Raw genomic sequence first — 21,117 nt, 5'->3', positions numbered from 1 at the left:
ACTGAGGGAAAACCCGGAACTCTCAGATTCGGGTTTTCCCAGATGTGCCAGTATACCTATTCTAATAAATGGAACTTTGAGAAATGCTTGCCTTAGAGTTTTTAATTGGAGTTGGGGTTTTCTGGAATGCTGACAGAGAGAGGCAGAGAGGGCACCATATGGGTATAGTTTTTGGAAAGGAATTGTTTGCTTTTTTATGCTTTATACCACCCAGACATATGCTTTGAGTTGGGCGCCTTATAGAACTTGAAAAATAAATTAATGATAGCATGCTACCTTTCATTCCAAGGTAATACTATTCCCAAGAGACCATTGTACAATTCATATTTACTGATCAATAAAGAACTCATTTAAAAATATGTTTCTAGAAGCACTTCCAAATTACTCTGACTCATGCTGTACCTTCAGTGCTACTGGGATGCATGTATCATGCTATCATTGAAAGATTAAACCTTCAGCTTCTAAAAAGCAATAAATAACTGTAGCCTGTAATGCATGTTCTTTGTACCAATAGCTTGTTGTGAGTAACCAAGAGACAAAAAAGGGATGTGTGTGAGAAATGTCAGCGTATCCGTTGATGCTCCCTCCTTTTATTATTTGCTGAACTGTTATCTCCAGGCTTCCTCTTTCACTACCTCTTTGCTGTTGACCTTTTATTTTATACATCTGCTCCTGACAGAAATGATTAGGGTTATGGGCTAGCTTCTGAATGCGGAAAGACTGAAAATATGAAGATTTGTTCACTAGGGAAAATTACTAAACTATCAATGCCACAAAACCCTAAACACGTCTTTGGTGGGGGGGGGCGGGGAGTGAACCATTTTTCTGACTTCTGAAGCAAGGAGAAGATAATATTTACATAGAGAAAATAATCAGAAGGAATTGAGGTTATATTGCTGCTGCCCAGGTAATGTATGGAAATATCCAAATGCATATCCAGCAATTGTGAGCAATATGAAATCTTGAGTAAGAAACGATTTCTTCAGTCAGGATTCAACTGCTGTTCTCAGCAGTAGTCACTTAGGCACACACAGAACCTTCCAAAAAGATAGGAAGATAATGTTGGTCTGGACAGCAGTCCTCAAAAGTATACTGCCTTTGAAAATAAAGAATGCATCAGGATATTTAATTATAACCCCTGGCCCTTGTCTTTCTCCAGGCATAATGGGACAACTCATAAAATCTAGTCTCATAAAATCTAGCTGGATCCCTCACTAGTATCCCATGATTAGGATTCCATGATTAAGAATTACAGGATTTGTACTAGAGATGTCCTGCTCATAGCCAACAGTTGCAGTTAGTATAAAGCTGTTGCCACTTTAGATAACCGAAATAAGAAAATTTGCCTCCTTTTTATAGTTTTCTTAGCCCAATATGAAAATGAACCATTCATCATGAACTATCAAATTTAGGATATAAAATTTAGGATATAACACATTTTCCCAAGTCATAAATTTTTGGGTCAAACACCATTATATATTTTTTTCCTAAGATATATTTAAATAAAAGTCATAATGAAGATCTGCCTATATAACATTCAAATCAGATATTTAGAAAAGTTGACTTCTCTCTTTCACTTGACTAACTAATTTTAAATATTGTCATTTAAATTAAACTATGCAGACCCGAGGAGTGCGCTTTCTTTCTTTCTTTCTTTCTTTCTTTCTTTCTTTCTTTCTTTCTTTCTTTCTTTCTTTCTTTCTTTCTTTCTTTCTTTCTTTCTTTCTTATCTATCTATCTATCTATCTATCTATCTATCTATCTATCTATCTATCTATCTATCTATCTATCTAGCCAGCCAACCATCTAACTTATTATTTAAAAAAAAATGAATTCTGATTTGATTTACTTTAATTAAGACCATTTGTTCAGCAATAATTTAAAATACAATGGTGCTGAATAAAGGGACATGCAATCTGTATTCAAAATTACATCCATGCATTCCCCCGGTACTCAAGTGATGAAAATTCAAATAGTTGGCAATCCATCCTGCCTTTACAACTGACTGCAGGGGTGCTGGAATCACCCCTTCCCACTTATTTATCTCCTTCATCTCACTATGTTGAGTCCCTTGAGCCTGCTTCCCACCTAGCTGCATTTCCACAGGTTTTGGGTATGCTTCCCTCTCTGTCACTCCTTGGTCAACACACATCTTCCAAAGATTGTCTTTTTGAAAAAGCACTCAGCAGATGTGACACATAATTTTCCTGCAGAGACCACCTTGCACCTTTCTGGAAGTGGATGCCACTCTTGTGATCTCTCAGTAGGTTGTGATTTTCCACCTTTTCCAACATCTTTGAAAGAGATATGTGAAGCAAGGTGTGACAGGTGGGGAGGAAAGGCTATGGGACCCAGTGGGGCATGAAACAGGACCCAGGACTATGGGACCCAGCCAGGTAGAAAGTTGTGGAATGGGTGACCTATGGGATGCGGGAGGCCATCATTAGCTTGGTGCAGATCACTTCTGAGTTGAGGACATATTGTTGTCTGAGTCTGAACCTGAAATCGAGTGTAGACTTAGACATGCACCATGGTTCCTAGGGCCTCCCCATCCTCTGAGCACCCTATGCTCCACTTAATGACCCATACGATTGCTTAATGACCACAACAGAAAGAGATAGTATTAGAGTCATTGAGCAAGGTAGTCACACTTTGCTTAATGACTTCAATGACCATAATTCCAGGCTCAATTGTAGTCATAAATTGAGGATTGCCAGTAGAAGGCCAATTTTTAAATTATATGTTTATGTGTGTCTGTGTATGCCCACATAAATGCATTTGAATACACCCCTAGATATGTATATATACGTACTATGCTTCTCACAAATTTAATCAGAAAAAAATATATACAACGTTTAATCTGTTCCTGCATGCTGTTGCAATAAACAGTGTCAAGGCTGCTTCATGCTGACTTCGGCATACAGCATTTTGGCATGCTCACATGCTACTCAGTCTCTGGCAATGTGGCTAAATCAGCAAAGGTGGACTACAACTCGAGTTGAAAATATCCAGTGACAATGCCCACAGGGGAAACTTTTTAAGAGCTAGGAAATTACTTCCTTTGGGGTATAACCTGATTTTGATCAGTGTTAGCTGATAATTCACATTTTGTTTCTCATATGAATAATTTGTTTAAAACATGACTTTAATGCATACTCTATTTTGAAGTAAAATAACCATCTATAAATAGATCTGAAGTTTCCATTATAAAAAGCGAAACAGCATAAGAAACATAGGGAAGTGAAAGTGTTTGGGGTAACTATCATCAATGAGCAAATGAGTGTATCCAGAGATCTGATCTTGTCACCAACAGACCCTATACCAGTGTTTCACAACCTTAGCAGCTTTGGGATGTGTGGACTTCAACTCCCAGAATTCCCTAGCCACCGTGGCTAGCTGGAGAATTCTGGAACTTGAAGTTCACATGTCTTAAAATTGCCGTGGTTGAGAAATAGACAGCAAACTAAAATAGCCAAAATTTTGAACTATGGGAATGCAAATCAAAGCAGAATGAACATCTAAAGAAGGGGTCCCCAGACTTGGCAGCTTTAAGACTTGTGGACTTCAACTCCCAGAATTCTGGGTGTTGAAGTCCACAAGTCTTAAAGTTGCCAAGTTTGAAGACCTTTGATCTCAAGTATCAAGTAAAATCAGTCCATCTAATGTTAACAAGTACAATGCAGAACTTCTGTAAACTGACCTCAGTAACAACATACCCTATACACAAGGTTTTCTTTTTAGATCCACAGTTCCTCCTGGGAAGTAAGACAAACACACACACAAAAAATATTAAGACTGAACATATTCTGAGAACCAAAGCAATAGAACTCTGAAAGAAAAGAAACTCTACTTGGGAGGAAATGATGGAATTATATTACCCCCATACCTAGATAAGTCTTTCCTTTGTTTCTTTTCAAAATAAGAAACACTTTTCTTACCACCACTGTAAACCTGAACCTGCTGAAAGAAAATTGGCATTTTCTTTTAAGAGTTGTTAATTAAAACAACATTAAATATACAACATGTAGTATCCAAGCTTGGCTACAAAAACTGTCACTAAGGGTCCTGTTAAATATCATAATGCTCTCCCAGAGAACCTAATTACAACCATTTTTAAAGGTTCACAATCCTCTATGTTGGAAAAACCCTTTTCTTATTTACTAACAAAAAAGAATCAAATGTTAGCAACCTGACATCGTAAACATGTATATCAGTGAAACAAACAAACAAAAAATCTTCCACTGAATAAATATTTCATTCCCATATGAGATGGCTTGTGCCAAAGAAAAACTCATGGCAATTATAGGCAAGAAAGAAAAAAAAAAGTCAGAAAGATTGGAATACATTTTTTAAAAAAGAAATCATACTTAAAAGTATATCATAGATTAATGAGAGATCAATAGTTTGTAGATTGTGCTTACCTTCATATTCATAAATTTTGGAGAAAAATGAAATCTATTTAATGATAATATTTCATATTTTATTCCTTCACAAATATTAATTAGTTTTTGATCACTTATTAAAACAAGTTGGATCTTTTTCCAGCAAGTCAGAAGAAAATAAATAGTTAAGCAATGTGAGATTTTTTTAAAAAAAAAGTTTGAAGTGCTTTTGGATGCCTGCTATAAGAATATTTTGCTAATTCGGAGTTTTGTTACTTTTACTTTTATATACTCTTGCTCCCCAATGGTCCTTCTATAAATATCATCCTTTCATACATTTATGTGCATGGATAGAATGTGCACTATTCCGTTTCTTTTTGATCTTTGTGACAATCAAAGCGTGTTTAGGCATTTGATTTTGAACTGTGAACTGACTTTCCTTTTCTGTCTTCTTAGCTGCAAACTTGCTGCACTGACAGTCAGAAGTCTTGATACGAGAGGAAAAGAAACTTGGAATCTGTTGCTAAGAGAACAGACCACCTGAAGTCCAAGGAATCAAGGGTCTCAAAAATCTTAGTTGCAGCCCCAGAGACTTTTTGAAATTATTATTATTAATAATTTTTAATACCAGCAAAGGGGGAATTTATTAAATTAATTAAATTAAATTAAATTAAATTATTACAGTAATTAAATTGGAACAATTAATCAGTGGAACAACTTGCCTCCAGAAATTGTGAATGCTCCAACCCTGGAAGTTTTTAAGAAGATGTTGGATAACCATTTGTGTGAAGTGGTGTAGCTTCACACTTCCTGCCTAAGCGGGGGGTTGGACTAGAAGACCTCTAAGGTCCCTTCCAACTCTGTTATTCTATTCTAAATATTGAATATTTAATTTTAATAATAAAATGTATTAAATTGTCAAGGAAATAAATCATAATAACTATATTTAATGTAATTTATTGTGAATGAAATGAATTAAGCTTGTCCTCATCCCATCTGTACTTAGGCAAATATAGCCCTTGACTCTAAACAGGGGAAAAATGTACTTTGGTCTAGCCCTACACCTGATATTTATATATACAGCATATATAAATATGCACGCACACATCACATTTAATTATTTTAAGCTTTTCTTGGCATTAAAGCTAGCAGAAAACTTTATTGCAAAAGTTCAGTAGGTTGGGATTCTGCTGAGAGGAGAACAGCAGCCTTGGTAAAAAGATGGCAATGATCTTTCTTTTCTAGGTTTTCTCTCTTTTTTCAACAGAGCTTTTAAGTTTTAAGAACAACGCATATTCCAATTATGCAGGACAACCTTCAGGTTTTTTCCCTCTGTAAGATGAAAATTAGGTCAGGGGCTTTTGTTTACTTCCTTCTAACTCCCACTAAGCACATTAGTGCTCCAATCCTCAAGACAAACCATTAACTATTGCATTTTCCCCTCCTTTTCTTACAGTGAAGGAAAATATTAATGTTACAAATAGCTGCCATTAGCATGAGCAGAGCCGCATATTAATCTGTGTGCTGGTGTTTTGCTGTCATGAGGCAGAAAGGCCCTAGAGGCCTTGCATTCACTGGGAACTGATGAAGGCATTAGCATTAACGATAACGATAAGCAGGGCACTGTAACTAATATGCCAATTTCTTTTGTAATCCTGTTTGGGCAAGGACTTCTTCTCTGTCCTCCTTCCCTGTGCAAACTAGGAAGTGCTGTGCATAGGAAAATGGGGGAGGCCCTAGGAAATTATCTGCAAGGACAGAAGACTTCTGGGAAGGGTAATAAGCAGCTGTTGCTAAGGAGAGATGACAGCAAAAAAAAAAAAAAGGTGATACAGAACATAGAAATGAATTTTGTAATAAAAGTATTTTCACTGAGTTTTTCTTGTAGAAACAAGGAAGGAATCCTAACTGAGGCTCCATGTATATATATATGCTCACAAGTATATACCCACCAGTGGTGGAATTCCAATTTTTTTACTACCGGTTCTGTGGCCGTGGCTTGGTGGGTGTGGCAGGAGAAGGATACTGCAAAATCTTCATTCCCTCCCCACTCCTGGAGGAAGGATATTGCAAAATCTCCATTCTCACCCCACTCTGGGTCCAGCCAGAGGTGGTATTTGCCGGTTCTCCGAACTACTCAAAATTTCCACTACCGGTTCTCCAGAACCTGTCAGAACCTGCTGAATTTCACCCCTATACCCACATAAACATTACATTCACTTTTGGAAATTATATAGAAAAATTGGTGAAGATTGGAACCTATAGAGTTGTTATTTAAATATGAATGTTCTTAAAATGTGATATTAAGTTTTCACTTCTCATATCAAACTAGGTCTCCTGACTGATTGCTTCAGGTGGGGAATAGAAGTCTGATACTCTCTAAAGTGGAGAGCCACCACAGTTGAGAATTCCAACTAGAAAGTATGTTATCTCCCAGGATCAAAGAAGGATTGAGAAATTAGCCAAGTTTATTCCAGTTAGCAGTTCCTTCTATTAAACTTCTACAGCTAGATCAGGAATAGGAACCCTGGATTTCAATCTATGTTCCTATCTGCAGCAGAGCCAAAAAGCTTTCCTTTTCTCGTAATCACTTTAAGAATTAGATTAGCTCCCTTTCTTTTGACACTCTAGAAGTCCCTCAGACCTGGTTATGTCAGGCAGGAGGTTCCAGGAATCTGGAGATATGCTTAAATGGCCCCATTGCTGAGTTAGCTAACTTCACTCTTTCTTCACCTAGGGCAGGGGTCTCCAAACTTGGCAACTTTAAGACTTATGGACTTCAACTCCCAGAATTCCTCAGCCAGCAAAGCTTTGCTGGCTGAGGAATTCCACAAGTCTTAAAGTTGCCAAGTTTGGAGACCTCTGACCTAGGGGTTTGTACATTTGTATTTTATAATATTTATTTCTCAATGTAGATTTTAATATTTTTATATCTCTTGTTTTTATATATATGGCTTTATCTGGTTGTTGTTGTTAGCTCTGATGAGATTAGCGGTTATACAAATTTGATTAAATAACAAATAAATAAAATAAGTAATTAATTAATTACAAAAGAAGAGAGATTTCCTTCTGCAGCAAAGGTATGTCTCTTTGTGAAGATTATCAATAATACAAGACACAGTTTGATTTAAGCATTCAATGCTTGTTGGCAAAAAGCTTATTAAGAACAAGATTTAAGAAAGTTTTAAATGGCTAAGGGGACAGTCTTTATTTCTTATTTTTCTATATTAATTTTTACTATTTTTAATTCTGATGCCTAAATAAACTGCTTTGAATCCAGAAAATACAATATCTACATTTAAATATAGTTTCCCATTTTTTGCATGAAACAGACAAAATATGATTTGTGTTTCTGATGATTAAAAAAAAAACCCTGTATAATAGAAAAATGTGAGGTTCTTTTGCAACCATAAATTAGGAGATATTTCTCTAATTGTATTTATATTTTCAGCTAAGGAAATCAGAAGCTTCTTTCTATTTCTTTTTTAATTCTTTTTGCATTTTTTCTTTCCTTGCTGCTATTATATATGATAATCAAGTTTTAAAAACTGAAACTTAAATATAGAACTCAAAACTTGCCATTTAAATTCTGGAAACCCAAATAATTTCTTCTATCTCTCAGTATTAGAAAATGAAACTTTAAATTTTATTAGAGGACTGGAAAAAACTTAATGTGGTTCCCATCTTCAAAAAAGGGAAAAAATGGATCCAGGCAACTACAAATCAATCAGACTCACATCAATACCTGAGAAGAGCCTGGAAAATATAATCAAGTGACAGATCTGTGAACACATAGAAACCAGCAAAGCTTATACTAGAAGTCAACATGGGTTTGTCAAAACTAAATCATGCCAGAAAAAAATGTATTGCATTCCTTTACAAAGGATTAAATTAGTAGACCAGCAAAATGCTGTGGACATTGTATATTTAGAGTTTAGTAAGGCACTAGACAAAATAGACCATATATTACTTCTTGGTAAGATAGACCAAATGTAGGTTAGACAGCATCATCACCAGAAGGATTCATAACAGGCTGACCAACTGCACTCAATATGTAGTCCTCAGTGGAACTACATCTACATAGAGGGAAGCATGCAGTGGGGTATCCCAAAGTTCTGTCTTAGACCTAGTATTCTTCAACATCTTCATAAATGATCTAGATGAGGGTGATATAAATTTGCAGAGGACACTAAGCTGGGGGAATAGTCAACACTTTAGAAGATAGGCTCAAGATCCAGAAGTAACTTGACAGTTTTCAAAACTGGGCCCTATCCAACAAAATGCAATTTAGGCAAGAAAAACCAAATGTGCAGGTATAGAAGAAGTGGTATCTGGCTCCACAGCAATAACTATGAGAGGGATTTAGGAGTCCTGGTGGACAACCACAAGTATGAACCAGCACTCTGCCGTAGCTGTAATCCTAGGCTGCATTAACAAAGGATAGAATCAAGCACTTTATACTGCATTAGTAAAATCACATTTCGAATACTGCCTATAGATATGAATTTGGTTTGTTAGTATTGAGTAATAATCTTATTATAAACATAGAGTCTATAATGGTATAAGATACATTAAAAATCATGAACCAGTATCAAGCTATTCTTAAACTGTAAATTTGAAAGTCTATGTGCTATAGTGATTCAGATAGTGAAACTGGAACTGAGGGTAACCAGGTTCAAGTTATGCCATGATAGTTCATTTGGTGACTTTCGACAAATGACCATCTAGCCAGCCTACAGTATCTCAGAAATATGTTTTCGGGTGGGGGAGTAATGGAGGATGGAGAAAATGTGAACCACATATCTAACAAATAACTAAAATAAAAGAATGTATTTACTTAAATAAGAATATGTTATATTCCTTTGAATTTAATGAAAATAATACTTTAGTATAATCATGCCTAGAATTGTACTTTTATGCATATTACTTTTGATCTTGACTAGATGATATTCAATATTTCTTCTTGGTTTTCCAAAGAAGACCAGATTTTGCTGACTCAAAACAATCTCAGAAAACAAAATGGAACATACAGTTTGCTAATGATCACAGAGAAACAAAAACTCCTTCCATCTCTGTATTCTCAGTGATGGTATGTATTAATGCTTATCCATCTGGCTAGGTTTAGAAATAGCAAAATACTTCAGCATGTCCTATCAATCGATTATAACAATGTTATTGATAGCTGTCTAAGTAACTCACAAATAATTGCTAAACAGCACAAATTAGCTGGCAAATAGTAATTTTGCCTTTAACAAGTTGCATTAGGTACCACCCAATCCAAGGAATATTGGAAACCAATTGGATAAAGGGGCTCAGGACTCTATCCATTTCTCTATCCATCACCAGGTTAACTACAAAGCAGATCAAAGACAAACTTAGTGTGATGGAAGGAATCAACAAAAGAAACAAAAATAAATTTGAGAAATAGTAATATTGATTTGGCTGTGGGAAAAAAATCCAGGACAAAAAAAAAAAATCCTTCATTATATTCCTAAGGGAGAAGCAATTGGGTAATATTTGGAATATTGGAATATAGTTATTCCACTTTCTTACGTAATGACCCAGGGTGGGCCTACTCATAAATAGTCATGAATAAAACTTGATAGGAAGTTTTCCTTGATAGGAACTTGATAGGAAGATAGGAAAGCAGAAGCACAAACAGACAGAACACATATGCCGCAGCAACACAAGGAGAACACACACATATAAGTACCAATTACACCCTTAACATACCCACTGGGAAGGAAAACACTTATGCAACTCCTGATTTTACCCTCACACAAATAAATGGAATATATTATTTTGTTAATCAGAATAAAGTTCAGAGTTCTCTTATGGTAACTTCTGATAAAGAACCTGGAAATGAAACTGTGCTACATATATTTTCCCTCTCTTTTTCTGCCAACCCAACTGAATGTTTGCATCAAATAATGTAAAGCTGGTCAGATTTTGTACATCCAAATGATGAATCTAGGATCGGAACTCAGCATCATCAACCTGGCTGTTGAATCAGGAGAACTGGGAAACTTAGATCAAACCATTAAAAATGGAGTCCCCAATGTTGGCCACTTGGAAACACAGTGCACCTGTTTGCCATGCTTGACCCAGCCCTGATTAAAATAGGTATATATATTTCACATGCATTTATCAACAGAATACCAGAAAAGAAAAAAATTATAAATCAGGAGTATAAAATGATATCATATCTTTAAATTGATTATTTTGATTCTGGAAGATACATACACATATACACATATACATATACACATATAGATACAATGATTATATAAGATTACATTGAAAGGCTATAATAATGTTTACAACTGAAGTGACAAAAATACCTACAAATACTCACAATCAATTGCTGCAAGTACCATCAGTTGAAATTTGAATATGACTTTGAATCACACATAAGAAAGGACTTCTCATCACATTCGAACTATATGTACCTCCAAATATTGGAAAAATTGAAGTTTCACTTACCTAGAAAAAGAAGAAAAAAAATCAGTTGATATATCAAAAATGGCCTCATATTCTGATAATGCATGTATGTGATTCTAAACGTCTTACAATTTTTTTCTTTAAAGTATATATTGAAATACCTATGATACTTCATGACTTTATTAGCACATGACTGATATTTAAACAGCAGTAATTGGTTTGTAGTGCTATTTAATATTATACAGATGACTCATTAAGAAAAAGCAAGCTTGAGCAGGTGTTTTCATCAACATCTTGTTTTATTTATTTATTTTCAAAAAAAAACCAACTACACAAAGACACAAATGATCCCAGCTGTGAACAGCAGGCTTCTGAAGATCTCACTTTCTAGTGACAATCATTACAGGGAGAATGAAAAAAGGCATACTTTAAAACGAGTAAAAATGACCAGGGGTGTGTTTATTTCGCATTCTCTAGAGCTGAATGTTGACATCAAAATCTTATGGATATTGGACAGAAAGTAATAAAAGATAGTACCAGATCAATTTTTTTTATGGCAGCTGTTCCCTTAATCCTATAATGATTTTCCAGGTGTGGTCAGAAAATGTTTCAGGAAAACTCAAAAATCTCTATTTTTAAATAGGTAGTGCTAGAGATACAGAAACGAGAAAAAACATTTTAGGAAATTATAACTGAAGCAGAAAGAATAACACATGGCCGTGCCAACATTTATACTAAAAGATTATGTACAACATGATCAATCGAAAATCAGAAAAACAAGGTGAGGGGGGAGGAGGGATGAATCAAAATGTTACAGACACTCAGAGTCAGTTGTGATTGGAATGGCTTATAAATTACGTAGAATAAATAAAACAAATATTAAAATAAATGCTAACCTAATAAAATGAATGCTATCATAAACTCTGGAGATTTGAAATATATCTCAAGTGTTCCTCTGCTACCATCTACTGCTCTGGTACCTTTTAATGGAATAGTGTCTCAAATTTCCCATGTATTGATGGTTCCTTTGCTGCCTTGGATGGACTCCCCCTCTCCCAGGGAAAAGGGATATTCTTTTATTGAATTATTAGCTGAATTATTAATTGATATGAAAACTGCATTTTACTGGGCATAAAAAGTCATTTGCAAATGAGATAAAATGTTCTCAGCACTGCCTGCCTCCAAGCAGAACTAGAGAGTCTCTGACAGCTTGATTATTATGCACATTAGTGTAATCTGCTGAGTTTCTAATGCACAGAGAGAAGAATCCGCTTATATCGTAGCCATCAGTCAACCTCTTCCTTTCTTCTTATTGCCTTCTTTACATCTCTATCAAGGAGACCTCAAGGGGGACATTTTTCTTTCTAATCCATCCCAAATGTCATGGATAGCAAATGGCTAATGGTTGTGGTGAATGATGCTTTTCTCTCAATTCCACGTAGAAAGAAACTCACTTTGTCTACTTCACTTCCATTTCTATCACAATCAGGGAAGAGATTTTCAGTATTACCTTTATTGGTCCTATTCCAGAACCAAGATAATGGGGAGCTTAACTGTTTTAACTGTCTTTTTGAACATGTGGAAAATTGATTATGTTTGGAAACTTCTTCTGTTCATTCTGGAGATTTTGAAGCTAAATCTCAATGTTTCCCTAATTTTTTTAAGCAGGTTGATTTTGGACATTAAAGAACACATGAAACACTTAAGTTCCACTACTCTTATTTTAGAAAAAGACATGAGCAATTAGAGAATGACATGCCCAATGAAAAATAAGAAAAAAATAGGAAGTAGTCTTCATAAAAATACAGATATATTTCTTTGTTACCATGTTTCTTTGTTTAATAAAATATTGAAATATATCAATAGTTGTTTTTTTGATAAATAGCATTCAAGAAATTTTTTTCTAGTGCCTAAAAGCTGAGTTACCAGAGGTGGGTTTCAGCAGGTTCTACCCAGTTCTGGAGAACTGGTGGCGGAAATTTTGAGTAGTTCGGAGAACCGGTAAATACCACCTCTGCCTGGCCCCGCCCCCATCTATTCTCTGCCTCCTGAGTCCCAGCTGCTCAGGTGGAAATAGGGATTTTCCAGTAAGTTTCCCCTGGAGTGGGGTGGGAATGGAGATTTTATAGTATCCTTCCCCTGCCACCAAGCCATGCCCACTAAGCCACGCCCACAAAATCAGTAATAATTTTTTTTCAATTCCACCATTGTGAGTTACATGTACGGTCTGCAAGCATTACTTAGGTAGACAATGCTTGCAGACCATACATGTAACTCAGCTTTTGGGGGAGATTAATTGTGTTCGCAAGTCAAAGACTACCAGTATAGGGAAGAGAAGGAAATGGGGAAATGGACTCCTATTTAAATGTTTGAATTCATCTGTAGATCAGAATGCAGTTATAAATTGCATTGTGACATTTTTACCTTTCCCTAAAACTGAATTTTAGAAAAATTACAGTTGAGAATAAATATTCATGTTCAGGTATTTATTTCTTCACATCACATGCCTGGTTTGAAAAATAATTGAACTGCAGATTTATTTATAATTATAAGAAAATAATTTTATGGAAATCTTTGTAAGAGGTAAAACTGCTCCTGAAATCCTGAATTGATTTCATGTAGGGCCAATATAGGAAGGCTAACCCAGGAAAGCTTAATCTAAGATTAAAAAAAAAACAAACCTGGCAAATCAAATTTAATATCTGAATCCAGATGTACACAGGGCATTTTTCTTACTCTAATTTGGTTTCATAATAATAATAAATCAGCAGAAAGATGTTGTTTTCCATCCATATCTTAAAATTTTGGATGTTTATGGAGGTGAACACAGTGTCACTAAGCTATAAGTAAATGTTTGAAGCTTATTACTGATATCTTAAATCACCCTCCCCAGTAAAAGAATCATATTAATATTGGAATAAGAAGGAGATTCCAGGGCTTAGGTGACATCTATTTTAATAGCATTTTTGAGCAATTTAGTTTTTCTGTTTATAGCTTACAAGCAACAGAAGAAAATGTCTCATTGTCTTGGGATGTGCCAATTATTTATAATTAAATGTAACAGACAGAACAAATAAAACAGAATAATAATGTAAGGGACCATGTAATCATATTGTTTACTGCTTTTGCCCATTACTGTTGTAAGTATTCTTATTTTCTGCTCATTTGTCATTATATGGTCAACCTTCTTAAAAATACCACTTTGTACCTTTCCTGATAAAAAAAAAAAAAAAAAGAGGGCCAAAAATGGTAAAAGCAAAGAATTGGGTTTTCTATATTCTATATCAATTAACAGATAAATAGGAACCTATCCTCTGCCTCTAACTCATATCTTCAATAAACAATGAGTGAAACTGGTAAATTCTACCAATAAATCCTGCTCTTTATAAACAAATGAAGTAATTTAATAAGAACTATGCAAACACATTTTTGTACATGCATGTGTGTCTTCAAGTTAAGTTTTGATTCCTGGAGACTGCCTAGAAAAATCCCAACAGTTTTTTTTTTGTTTTGTTTTTTGCAAGGTCTTTTGGGGAAATTGCATTTGTCATTGCCTGCTTTCTAGGACTGATAGAAATGAATCAGCTAATGCAGGGGTCCTCAAACTATGGCCCGCAGGCCGTGTACAGCCCGCTGAAGCCATTAATTCAGCCTGCATGGGACTCCAGGCTGCCCGCCCACATTGCCCCGCCAACCCGCTGGCCCCACCCACCCTCTGGAGGCTGGGGAGGCCAAAAATGGGACACAGGGAAGCCTCAGGAAGCCAAAAATGGGCCCAGCCTCCAGAGAGTGGGGGGAGAGAGGAGGGAGGGAGAGACATACACACAAACAGAAATCCCTCATACACACCCAAAGGCAGCCACATCCCTTCGCTAACCTGCTTTCCATCCCCAGGAGCATAGCAAACTAAAGTTTAATTTGTGTGTATTGTTTGGACTGCTTAATTGGACAATGCCCACCCAGTCACATGACTACCTAGCAATGCCACCCAGTCCCATGACCATCTAGCCACACCCACCCAGCCAATCCAGCCCACCAAGAGTCTGAGGAACTGTGAATTGGCCCCCTGTTTAAAAAGTTTGAGGACCGCTGAGCTAATGCCACCAAGTAGCTTTGTGCCTTAAACTCACAGGTTCTATCCTGATGCCTTCACCAAATTATCAAATGCATAGATTGTTAGGCGTCTTCACTATTTCTCTAAAAATCCTGGCCCTACTTTAGACTGTCTGCATTTGATTTTCAACTGAATGCTCCTCAGTTGCCTAAAATATATTGATTTACTTTCTCTCTTTTTCACACATTATCTCTCCTTGGGCAACCTGAATATTGATGTCTTTCCACCCCCTTCTCCCCCTTTTTCTCTGTGTAAGGCCTATATGAAAAATGTGAAACACAAAATTTAAGGCATAAGTGTTATTAGATATACGCCACAAAATGCAGTTTTCCTCTGCCAGGTCACAGTCTATTTGTCTTGTAAAAGACCATTTACATCAAAATTCATCCTTTCCCATGTTACTATCTTCCAGATATGTTGAAAACCTTCTAAAATTATCAGTCAGTATGGCCAAATTAGGATATTCTGGATTGTAAATTCTTACATTGGATGAAAAACTGTGGTCCATTCAGCTTTGATGAAAAACTATTTTGGTCTTGTCAGCAATGAAACTCCAATGTAAATAAATTTATTCCAAGGTAAATGCCATGAGAATTATTTATAAGTAAATCATATACACAAACTTTATGATAATATTTACCTCGACAAAAGAGGAAAGAAAGAGAGAGACTGCTGCAGAGTTTCCCTTAATATTTTGTAGCTCAAGATTCTGTGATTCAACGTTCCAAAATAGTGACTATAAAATCCACAAAATTATATTTTAAAAATGAATAAAACCTTGCTCTTATCATATATGGCTTTTCTTTATTGCAACATTTCTTCAAAAGATTCCATGACTAGAGAATGCTACGTGCAAATACTTCCAGGAAATGTAGTTAACTTTGGAATTTTTGAAATAGAGCTTCGATTGATTGTGCAGGATATTGTTTCATAAAACATAAGGAATACCTGTTAAATTCATGTTGTGGGGTCCTTGGTGCTCTCTGAGCTTGGTTCTTTTCTTGCAGACATTTCATTACCAAATTAGGTAACATCATCAGTACTAGTAAGTGAGCTTTGATGTTTACAGTAATGTTCCTTGATTGTGGTATTGTTTGCTTTTTGATTGTTGGACTAATGTTAATCTAGGTGTTAATCTCTGCTCACCTGGGTGTTGATTGCTGGTGAGGAGGTGTTTGGTCTTTTTGTTTCCTTTTTGGCTTTTTGATGTTCTCTTTTCAATGGTATGTAGTAATTGTTTATTTCTATTGCATCTTAATGGTTGATTTGCCTGAATGCCAGGCCTCAAAGCTTTCTACTCTCTACACTCCCAAGTAGCATTTATGATGCTACCTCGTTTGGTAATGAAAGATCTACAAAAAAAAAAAACCAAACCAAGCTCAGAGAGCACTAAAGACCCCCTCCCCCAGTTCAACCGTGAGCTACAAATATTTTCTTCCTTTGGTAAATTCATGCTCTTAACTGATCCTACTTTGTCTGAATTTCTAAATAAATATTTCCCTTTTACCATCCCTTTTATTCTATTTTTCATTCCATTCCATTCTGCATTGATGGATAGCGGAAGAAGAATATAACTGTGGCCAAGGACTACAGAAATTACTTGATGAAATAAGAAAGGACCCATGATAATCCAATGGTTGGTGATTTCTCCTCTCTAAAAATGATTAATTTGTCACAATTAAGGTAGAACATTTTTTAAAACCACTTGTACACATTGTGGCCATCATATGAATGCTATGGTGCTATCCTTTTTGAATGATTAATGTGAATGTTTATTTCAGATCTGAAATAATGTCCTTGAAAATATTCTTTGTAAAGTGTAACATGGGTAGAAAGCCTACAGTTATCTACAATTATCATTTATTTGATTAAAAGATAAAATTTCATTCATTTTCATTTTGCACTGATCAATAGTTCCTACATCTCCAAATGAACATTGCAAATAAAATAATATCAACAACATTTATCTGCACATAATATAATCAAATATTATGGAAGAGTGAATGTTAACCTTCTTGGGATACGAAGCTTACATTGTACTTATTAAAAAAGCAATAGTCTGCATTGCTACAAGCAATACTACAACACTGCTCCTATGGTGATAATGTGGAACTAGTGCAATAGCATTTTAATGCTTAGATTAATAGTATATTGCCATTAACATAACTGACAGAGTAAGAGTTTCATGATTAGGGCTATAGTATAGCAGGTATCTATGAGCTGTTATTAGAACAGTTATACTCCTGATAGTTTTGTGCTTTCTCACTACTGCTGGAAAGCATGACATGTCATAATTTTTATGTATATTCTTTTGATCCTATCACTTGATTTTAGCCAAACTTGTTTATCCTTCCAGACAGCAATGTCAGAGTGCTATAGAGATTTGATGTAGGCTTCAAAAAATATTTTCCAAAAGCATCCATGCATGCAGTAGACTTTTGCATTAATACTTTTCAGAGGTTCCTGAGAGGCTTTCTAGGATATTGCTGTCACCAGCAATTCCAAATGGTCTGGAGGGTGTTAACATCAGGGGGTTTTAGGAGCTTTCTGAATTCAGAAAATCTGAACTACAGTTAATAAATCTGTTGTGTAATGAAGAAGGACACACAACAGATCTTTCTAGATCATATTTAGATTCTATCCAAAACTTAGTTTTAGAACAAGCTCATGGTGAGGACTACTGAAAACATATGTTGGTCTCCTTAGGGGAGGTCTAATTCATATTACATGGATATTACACATATGGCTTGTCATCTCCTTGCCTGATTTCCTAGGCTTGTTTTTCTACATGTCTTAATTAGCCCAACATCTGTTGAAAGAAGACACACTCTGCCAACCATATTCCTTCAAGCAAAATTCCCGAGTTGTCTTGCTGGCAGCTTTTGCCTTCAGAGTGTAGAAAGGCACAAGCAGGTCAGCTATCCTTGACATCATAATTAATCAATAGGGAAGACTTACGGTAGTTGGGAAAATATCAAGGACATTAGGGGAAAGTAGCCTTGTAATACTGTTAGCCCTTTATACATATTGGAATCTTGGACTCAAGAAAGTGGATTTGAATAAACTCTAAACAATGCTAAATATGAAAAGCTAATAGGAAGTGGAACTCAACATGTGTAGGATTTCCTAAGATGCTACAAGCACAATGGTACAAAGCTACAAAAATCAATGAGCAAGGGGGAAAATGAGCTTATGAAAAGAAGTCAATGACACTATATAAAAAGTTGAATAAGATAACAAAGCAAAAATGAAACATACAGGAAATAAAAAAGAATTATGTCATCAAAGCATAATTAAGAATTAAGCATAATTAAGCCCATAACAATAGAGAACTGATGTCAAGTATGTAAAAACTCAAATGAACTGAGACTACTGAAATAACCTAACCTTATTGTACATCTTCAGCAATTTTGAGTCAATCTTGACTCTTGGCAATCCCACAAACCAGATCATGAAGTTTTCCTGGCAACATTTTCAGAAGTGGTTTTGCTTTTGTATTCTTTATAGGGGTGACAGAAAGTGCCTACCCAAAGTTATCCAAGTAAGAGTAGAAATTTATGGTTTCCCAGTTTCTAGTCCAGTGCCTTTAACTACTACACCAAGCTGACTCTCCTTTTGATATATTCAGAATAATATGTTCGGAGTCAGTATACCAGCTGCTCAGTTAAGAAAAAAAAATTCTAGTAACAACCACCACCAAAAAAACATATCTTATCAACTTCTTCAGTCTTCTCAAGCAAAAAAATCCTATGTATTGTATTCCAACAGCTGACAAGAAAAAGGGACAAGATTGTTATTGATAGCAGCATGGTCAGAGAACACATTTTTACTTTAAATGTGCTTAAATCTTCAGGAGCAGATAGTTTGCATCCTAGGACTCTACCACATTGAAGAAACTAGCTGATGATTTGGCTCAAGAACTTCTAGAAAATTGGTGAAATACTAGATAACTGGTGCTTCAAAAAGAGGAAAAAAGAGAATCCAGTAAACAACGGATGAGTCTAACCTGGGAAGTTTTAGATGAGATCATAAAACAATCGATCTGTAAGTACCTTGAGAACAATCAAATGCCAACAATAAAACTTGCCAGACTAAGGCAAGTAATTTCCTTAATAGATTATGGGGCTTCTGCAGATATCCACCCAAGTTAATTTATTCATTTGTCAGTTCATGTGCTGACAACGCATGATCAAGAATAACTGAATTGATTGGTTAGTGGCCATGTTAATCTTTCCAGTTGATATAAAGAAAGAAAGTTGAAAGTCTTCCTATTTTATTTCCTCTTTCCCCCTTCTCATAATGGAAAATTAAAACAACAGTTGCATAATCTGGGGGATTTCAGGCAGGTTTAGACAATGTATGTATTATACCTTTACCCTTTTCTGTTTTTATTTTCCTTTACCTTTCAGGGCAAAAAAGAAGTGAAGAGTAAATTCTTGATAGGATGGTAATATAGATTGTCCGCAATTTGCTATAGTGTCAGGGTTGCTAGTAACACCCCCAATGAAAGAAGACTCCAAGGCTAGAAGTTCCTCAAAGTTTCCCTTTATTAGAGATGTCATATTGGCACATTTGGGAAAACCTGAATCTGAAAACTTCCCCACCCAAAGAAAAGTCAAAGTTCCTTCCCCTGCACCCATATGTCCATCACATGGTCCAATCAATCCACCATCCCAACAGGAGATGCCTCCTAGTCACACCACTCCAAGTACAGACTGAACGTCCTTGACTCCCAGAGAAAAGAATGTTGTAATGGCTAGATATCTCTACAACCCCATGCAATCCCCCCACCCAGTTTCCCACAGCATTAAGTGTGGCAGCCCTGAAGATCCAAAGAAAAAGATTGCCTCCAGGGCTGACAGATAGGTCACTTAGTGACAATTTGAAGTTACTACAGACTTCCCCAGAGATACTTATGATCCAATTTCAAAGATAGAGCTGTAGCACTCTCACAGTCATTTGTTCTTACAATGGACTGCAGCATTCACCCACCTATCCATTCAGCTTCAGACAAAGAAGAACAAGACGGCTTGTTCTTCTTGGATCTCTGGGTAGAGAGAAAGCTGAAGGACTGTGGGGACCCCAGCAAGAAGCAGAGCATGAATTATCTCAGAGAGGGTGGGGAATAACCTTCAGAAGCCCAGGGCAGGAGATGACGGGCCTGTTCTCCACTTAACCACCCTTGTGTTTGTTTAACAGTTGCATCAAGGAGAACAGGGGTGGGGTCATTAAGTGAAGGCATTTTACTTAAGAACTACCCTGTTTTCCCCAAAATAAGACATCCCCTGATAATAAGCCCAATCGGGCTTTTGAGCGCATGGCAATAAGGCCAAGTGCTTATTTCAGGGTTCAAAAAAATATAAGACAGGGTCTTATTTTCAGGGAAATATGGTATCATACCTTGCGATTGTAACGGGCAGGCTCCATTACTGCTGTATATCGAAAACTACCTATAGTGACTGGGAAGGGGAGGGGAGTCTAGATCAAAGCAGGTTTGGTCAGCAGCACAAAGACTTGCTTCAAACTTAGAATATTCAGCAAATACTATCAAATTAATTGGTTATGCTTATGTTGGCAAAAGATCCCAAAAGATTTCAGCAAAAAGCAGAAGTGCATTTGAATGACACATTTTACAATATTGCAAATATTGCAGTAAAGAAATATCTCACTTACTTTTAGCCTCTACAATAATGCACATAAAAATATAAACAATCAATGTGAAATTGGACCTCTTTATTGAAAATCAAATTCGCTGCTATGAGGAAAAAACTGTCAAGCAGTTTATTTGGAGAGAAGAAAGTCACATTTTGTACGAGTAAAGTAAACCCAGTGTTTTTACAGAGTTGCCAAATTGCAGATTATGTAGTTAGATGTATTTCTTATTCTTTAAGAAATATTGTGGTATGCGGAGAGCTAGTAAAGCTTTCTAAGGCATAGGAAACCATTTTTATAAGCTACCTTGAATGCTAATATAAGCATAAAAGTAGGCTATAATAATACATTTTATTTATTATTTAAATTTACTATAGCTGTACAACTCCACTGGACTGTAGGCAGCATACTCTAGGTGGCACACAAAACCAAAAATAAATAGGCTATATTGAATTGTAACAACCTAGCTTCAAGATCCTTTCTTGCAATTGCAAGAAGAAAGAAATGCTAGATTATAAATAATGATAT

At 35.8% G+C, this 21,117-nt stretch overlaps 1 long non-coding RNA gene across 1 annotated transcript in view; it reads right to left on the bottom strand.

Moving 5' to 3' along the window:
* Positions 1-7,859: 7,859 nt before the first annotated feature.
* The window catches only part of LOC148113312 (uncharacterized), a 219,057-nt gene continuing 205,799 nt past the window's right edge, over positions 7,860-21,117 (bottom strand). Inside the window, exon 2 of the long non-coding RNA XR_015734406.1 lies at positions 7,860-10,865. This is a non-coding gene — a long non-coding RNA (uncharacterized LOC148113312). The remainder of the gene's footprint in view (positions 10,866-21,117) is intronic.

This window comes from Pantherophis guttatus, chromosome 5 (assembly GCF_059756535.1).
Source record: "Pantherophis guttatus breed Tessera chromosome 5, ASM5975653v1, whole genome shotgun sequence".
NCBI classification, from domain to species: domain Eukaryota; kingdom Metazoa; phylum Chordata; class Lepidosauria; order Squamata; family Colubridae; genus Pantherophis; species Pantherophis guttatus.
This window is presented reverse-complemented; position numbering and strand designations above follow the sequence as displayed.